Source organism: Gavialis gangeticus, unplaced genomic scaffold, assembly GCF_001723915.1.
Source record: "Gavialis gangeticus isolate Ggan-Ray unplaced genomic scaffold, GavGan_comp1, whole genome shotgun sequence".
Lineage (NCBI taxonomy): Eukaryota > Metazoa > Chordata > Crocodylia > Gavialidae > Gavialis > Gavialis gangeticus.
Genome location: NW_017729004.1, coordinates 2,331,183 through 2,338,061, shown reverse-complemented (window position 1 = coordinate 2,338,061; position 6,879 = coordinate 2,331,183). Strand labels below are relative to the sequence as shown.

General features: G+C 61.7%; 1 protein-coding gene across 1 annotated transcript in view; it reads left to right on the top strand.

Annotated features, from left to right (window-relative positions):
- Positions 1-6,879, top strand: part of LOC109291159 (D-threo-3-hydroxyaspartate dehydratase-like) — a 41,667-nt gene that overhangs the window by 2,062 nt on the left and 32,726 nt on the right.

Genomic DNA, 6,879 nt, shown 5'->3' with positions numbered 1-6,879 from the left:
TTTGAGGCTGAGCAAATTTAGCAGGGGGTAGGGGTGGAAGCCAAGGATGGGACCAGCAGAAGTCCCTTGAATGCTAATGGTCCTCCAGTGCCTTCCCACAATTCCCCACCCTGAAGAGCAGACAAGTTGTGCAGCTCAGTACAAAAAGCCAGGGGGAAATGGCCCTGACACTGTGCAAGGGGCACACCGCTTGGTTGGACAGGCTCAGCCGGGTTCACTGAAGATGGAGGGAGAAAGTCAGGTGCAGCCTTCAGGGGACTGAAAGGACCCGTCTGCTCTGCTACAGACTCCCTGTGCAACCCCAGGCACCTCCCTTAGCCTCTCCAGGCCTCCTGCCCTGTTCCCTTCCCTTCCTCGCCAGCGTGTTGGGCACCTGAGAAGAGCTGAGTGGACCGTCGTCCCTTAAGAGCCGCCCTGAGACCATCCACTCGTCTCCCAGGGGTCCTCCAAGGTGGGGCTGGTTGACGGCAGAAGGTCCCGAGGCCTCTGCTTGTAGCCTGCCCCCCACGGCCCAGCTCCAAGTCGCATTTAACTTTTCCTCTCCCCACGCTCATGCTGCCCCTTCGGCGAGCACCAGGGGCCGCTGAGAGCCCGGCGTTGGCGCAGCATCCCGTTCCCGCCAGCTCCGTGCAGGGATGTTTCCCGCAGAGGGTTCTGGGGATGTTAAATTAGTTGCAGGCAGGAAGTGGCAAGTCGCGGAGGGGCGGGAGGGGCAGCGCCGCACATTCCTGGGCTGCACGGAGCCTTTAATCATCCAAATGTGAAGCAGAAGAGCAGGCCGCTGAGAAAACGTGGCAAAGCACAGCAGCGAGATGTGGCTCGCGTCCGTCGGGCCACGGCTCCCAGGCCTTCGATGTGCCCAAGGGGCAGGCCGGCCAGCCAGCTTGGGGCTGGGGGGGGTGGGCAGTGTCTCAGGGGCCCTCAAGGCTCACCCAGTGCCCTCGGGGCCATTGTAGGAGGCAGCCAAGGCGCTGCAAACCGCCAGGATCTGAGTGGCCTTGCACTGCGCTGGGATGCGGGAGAAGCAGGCACCAATCCTGGCACTGCCACCGACCCCTGCAGTGACCTTGGGCATGTTTCTTAGCACAGCCCCCCCCCGGGTCCATTGCTTTGGGCAAGAGCCTTGGCTTCACTCCGCTCCCCTGGGCGATGTTTGGGGTGCTGTCCCAACGGCTCCTGTTCTTGGCTAGCGAGGGCAGCGCAGGACAAGGCAGGGCCTAGGACGCAGTCAGCGTGGCAGCCGGCTCTGTGATTTTGGGGCTTTCCCTTTATGGACGAGGCACTCAGCAGCTAAGGGGGGCCCGAGGGTGTCTGTAGGGAGGTGTCTATCCCTTCGCTCGTCTCGGCGGGTTGCAAGCCCTGCCCCGCTCCTCCGTGGGGCTCAGGCAGCCCCTGCAAGGGGACAGGGAGACGGCCGCCCCCTCCCCTGGAAGGACTCAGCTTGAGATGGACTCCCGCGCCGCATCTGTCCCCGATTAGCAGGGCTCGGTGACCTCATCGCCTGCCAGGAATCCCTTGTAAAGCAGGGACTGTTTACATCTCCGGGGTGTTTAAAGCCCCGGCTGACTCAGAAGGGCAGCGAGCAGGGGGCCAAGTGGAGCAGGGGTTGCATGCCAGGAGCAGGGTGGGGGCTGCTCCTTCCCGGGTGCCTCGGGGCAGGGGTAGCACGGTAAGAGCCTCCCCTGGCACCTGCCTGTTGGGGACCCTCCTGCCTGGGCGATAGCTGGGGTGCAGCTCGGCCACTGCTTTGCTCAAGGGACATCCCCGCTGTGCGCCGTTATCCCCCCAAGGTCGTGCAGGGAAGTCTCCGCTAGCCCCCCCAGGGGGGCTGCCCCAACCCCGTCCGGAGCATCTTGCAGACCCTCCGAGCCCCACAACGCCCCTGCCCGGCCCTTCGGCAGCAGGAGAGCATCCCTTGGCCAAACCCCCAGAGTGCCTTGCAGCGGTCATTTGCAGCCGGCGTCAAGGCCAGGGCGATGAATCAGGCCGGGGTCAAGCGAGGCCGTGGGGGCCGAGGCGAAACCGCCGCTGTGCTCCAGTGGTTGCTGATGGCAGGCGATGCCCGGCCAGGTTATGGCACCCGGCGGGTTTATCTTGGCCCCCGGGCCCATGCTGTCATGCGGGCTGGAAGGGGCCGCGTGCTTGGAGCCGACCCAGTGGCCCGGCTTCCCGCCCCGCTCCCTCCCCTGCCGGCCCACGCTCGGCTCCGCCAAGGCTGCGAGGCTCGTTCGGGGCGGACGCTTGCAAGGGGATCGGCTCCTCCGCACGCGTGCAAGCGTGGGAGGGCACCACGGCGAACCGAGAGGCGGTGCCGGCAGGGCCAGGGGGTCGGCAGGAAACTGCGGGCCCCCGGGAGAGGGGTGCCTATCTCTTGTCCAGTGCCCCGGCGTAGGGGCCTGCTGGGTGGCAATGGGGGGTGACACTTAGCCCCAAGAGCTCTCCTTCGACCCTGCTCGGGGGGTCTCGTAACCAGCCTGTTCGATCGGGACCGTCTCGGGTGCCAAGTACCAGGCTGGCTCTGGGTGGGCATGCAGACCACAGGTCAACCGCCGCGCCCCTGGCCCTGCCCGGGTCCGGAGCCAAGTGCCTCCGGGGAGGCTTAGCTCCTGCGCGCTATTTGCAGAGCAGAGCTGCTCTCCGGTGCCTGCGTGTGGGCTCATGGGCTGGGGAGACGGGCCATCCTTGCAGCCTCAGGGGACGGGGTGGGAAGCCCGGGCTGTTTATCTGCAGGGGCGCCTACATTTCATCTCCATCCCCCTCGACTAACGCCACCCCCCGCACCGAAGCAACCGTGCGATGGGGCCGGAGCTGCCTGGGGGACCGGCCCTGTCGCGTCCTCGCCGGGGTTGGGGCTGGCTGCGCTCTGCAGAGGCCGCGCTGTGTCCCCCGAAGGCCGGGGCCAGCGGCTCTGAGCCAGCCAGCCCTGCTCCCGGGTTATGGGGGTGTTGGTATGTGCTTCGGCTTAGCACTCCCAGGCCAGCAAAGCACTTAAGCCTGGGCTTACCATCCTGCCTCCACCCCCAGCGAAGCCCGTGGCTGGGCCCGTGTTGACTTCAGTGGCAGCGGGAGCAGGGTCTGAGTGCTTCGCTGGACTGGCGCCAAGGTGCGAGGTGGGGACCCTGCGTGGTGTAGGCGCGGGCTCGGTGCCTGACCCCTCTCCTGGGGATGCCAGGCATCGGCAGTGCCCATGTCTCCCGTGGCGCGTTGTGGGACTTCCTTGGTATTGCTCGTGTTGTCCCTTGTGGCTGCGTGGGAGGATTTGGGGGAAGTCCTTAGTAAATGGTTACCTGCAAACACAGGGGACGGGACCCCGTCAGTCCTGCGTCCTATGCTACGAGGGAGAGTCAGTGCCCACCACCCACCACATTAGGGTACCATCCTTGAGCGTGGTTCGGTGGCTCCAGTGCCTATAGCATTGCTCATGCCGAGCCGCATCTGCCTCCAACTGCATATGCAGCAATCTCTCCTCTTTCCCCCGCATTGCAACCGGACCGAGCAGCGATTGGATGCTGCAGAGAAAAGCCGCCCGGCATTTTGGGGGGGCCACAGGTGACGGGATTGCAAGGAGCAGGGTGGAATCAGAGCAGCAACATCCTCACTCCTGTAACACCATGACACCGCCGCTACACATGCTCGCAGCTAACTTGGGCGCCCATCTATAGTGTATGAATAAGTCCAGCCATTGCCCGTGCCAGAAGATTTCGGTGATCAAGGTCGCTTTGATGCCCTGCTAAGCGTCCCGACTCTTCTGTGAGGATTCAGCGGCTTCTCTGCTAACGCCAGCCTTGGTTTTCCTTGGCAGGGGAGAAGGATGGCATGGCACTAAGATGTCCTTGCCAGGAGCGCTGCGTGCCATGCGGGCAACTGGTGGCAGCGGGAGGGAGTCTGCAGACTGCATCCCCTGGCACTGGGCAGGCGTGCAGCTCTCCCGTCCCTCTCGCACATGTGTGTGGCATGCGGGTGCCGGCATTATCTTAGATCAGTCCTGCTTGGTTTAGCTTGAGTTCGAGGCCAAACCCACACTCTGCTCAGGGCTTCAGCCTCCGTGGTAAGCCACGTCCTGGGCGGTCCCGTGCCAGTCACCGCTGTGTAATCGGAGCGCGTGCATGCCCCTCACCCCCGCTTCACCCTGCCAGGGTGGCAGCAGCTTTAGTCTGGCAGGGGCTGCCATGGTCTCAGGCTGCGCAGAGCTTGTGGGGCCAAGCTCAGCTTTGATGTAACACCGCCAGCTTCAGCAAAGGAGCAGTTCCCCTCCGGCTGGGCTGGGGAACCGGGCACTGAAGCCCAGTTGCAGCAAGGTTCCCCTCGGTTAAAGCCCTGGCTAAATACAATCCTTCTCTGTGGGTTTGCTCATCTGCTTCTGTCCTGATTAGCCCGGGATGATGCCCAGCCGTGGCAAAGACCATCCGAGGCCACGTCCCCACCGGATTCCAGCTCCATTTCTCTTGCAAGCGGAAAGCAAAAGGACATCATGCTGCAGTCGTGCGACTGGTGTCCACACTAGCAGCAGCCGCCCCAGGGGCTGAAACCATTGTGTGGCCAAGGGGGAAATTGGCTTTGGGGTTAAAAATCACCAGGAGGCACAGCTCCCATAAATCAGTGTCACTTCCTGGCACCAGACCCTTTCCAGCCAGCACACGGCCCTGGAAATGTGTCCCCCTCCGTCCTCGTGCTAAGCCACTGAAAGCAGGGAGCCAGAAAAGGACCCGTGCACCGTCCACACTGAGTGGTTGGCAGGGTGCCATGGTAGAGTGTGATCCAGTATTATTTGAACTGGAAAATTCATCCAAGTGTAAGCCACCGACCACATCACCAGTGCCAGGACTGTCCAGGCCTGCTCAGACGGGGAAAGCATGTACGACGCATGCACATGGCCAGTGCTGTGCAAAGCAGGACTGCAAAAGCCAGCTCCTCCCTCTCTGGCAGAGATTCCCCATTGAAGCGAATGGCACTAAGGCAGTTTCCACCCCCCACCCCCGCAGTGGCTCTGTCTCTGCTCTGTGCCTCAGTTTCCCCCTCTGCAGGCAGCACAATGGTGCCCTTTTAGCAGTTACACGCTATTTCTCAAGCAGGGCTTTAATATTGCACGGCTGCCACTGAGGGCAGGGATGTGCCCAGAGGCTGGGATCCCTTTCTGCTCCCTGAAGGACTTCTGAGCAACAGAGACCGAGGGCAGAAGATCCCGCTTTGCAGCCTCAGGTGCAGTCGGGAGCACCCTGCGGGGCTGCGCGCTGCACCGTGGATAGTCCAGGTGCGCCCCTGCCGCCTCCTCGGGCTCGCGTCCAAGGTTGGATACGATTAGACCACACACAGCCGCTGACTCACTGTTACCGGACAACGTCTCCTCGCCGAAGCTCGAGGGTAACCTCTGCAGATGGGATTCAGGCACTTGGGAGGCGAAGATATGGCCTGCCTCGCAAAGCCGTGCTGCCGCGCAGGTTTGGCACGATTCAGCTAAAGCCATTGGCGGGCTCGGACCCGGGTCCTTCACTCGGGAGAGCTGAGAGGATTGTCGCGAGCTGTGCACCCAGAAGAGAGCTAGCCGGAAATCAGCTCTGTCGAGGTAGCACTTGGCAACCCCTTTCCACCACCGACAAGGTCTCTGCTGGGCCCGTTTGCCGGTACAGCCCTCCTGGCGAGATCCTTTGAGGGAACAGCTTCATGGGATTTGCCCTGCATTGCGCTTGAAATTGCAGCTTGAGCCTCTGCCAGACCTGGAGACTGCCAGGATCCCACCCGCTCCCAACCCTCCTCCGTGTGACCACCCTTCAGGGATTTGAAGGCTGTGATCAAATCCCTGCTCAGTCCTCTCTTCTCCAGGCTAAATAGTCCTAGTTCTTCCAGCCTGTCCTCATCCATCGTGTTTTCCAGGTCTCCTGTTGCTTGGCGCTGGACTCTTTCCAATCTGTCCCCATCCTTCTTGAAGTGCACGGCCCAAAACTGGACAGAGGAGGCTTCCCCAGTGCTGAATAGAGAAAAAGAGTCACTTCCCGTGACTTGCAAGTGCTGCTCCTATTAATACAGACCCAGCTACTATTGACCTGTTTGTAGCAAGATCCCTGGGAGCTCATCTTCAGCCTCTGGTCCACTGTCACCCCTGGGTCCTTCTCTACGGCTGCCCAGCCATGTGTTTATGCGTGCTACCTGGCACGCCTTCACCACGCAAGCCCAGTGGGCCACCAAGGCTTGGATGAACCACTGATCTTGACCTTTCTGCTATGGTCCTAGATACTTCTGCCCTCACCCACCCTGGCGCTCTTCAAAAAGCATCTTGCCGCCCACCTTGCTGGGGTCATCTGACCCCAGCGGTCTTTCCTGCCCAAGTGCAAGGGGGACTGGACCCGAGGATCTGTAAGGTCCCTTCCAGCCCCGAACAGCTATGAAACTATCCTAGATTACGTGTTGTGTTAACATAACGAAGTGCCTGGCCTCACCGTGGTGGCTGGAAAGGCAGCCCCAGAGCAAACAGAAGTATGCACCACTTGGCTGATGTTTTTGGTGGAGACTTTTTAGGGGGCCTCTCAGCCGTTCAAACTAGGGTTAGGGTCGGAGATCTCAGCGGTGCTGTCCTACCTCCAAAGGACAGTAAGCCAGGTGTTGTGACAGGGAAACCAGTATGCCACCCAAATTAGAGATGGGGCAGGTGGCTGGGATCGTCCCCCTGGCCTGGTCAGGAGGTCACCTGTAGTCCAACCCCTGCTCCAAGCAGCACCAGCCCCAACTACATCATCCCAGCCAGGGCTCAAAATCCTCCCAGGATGGAGACTGCAGCACCTCTCTCCGTAACCCATTCCTGTGCTTCCCCACCCACCTCTGGCATGGGGCTGTGTCCAGACAACAGTGTGCCGACGGGGCGGCGCGTGCACACAGCCTTGCTTC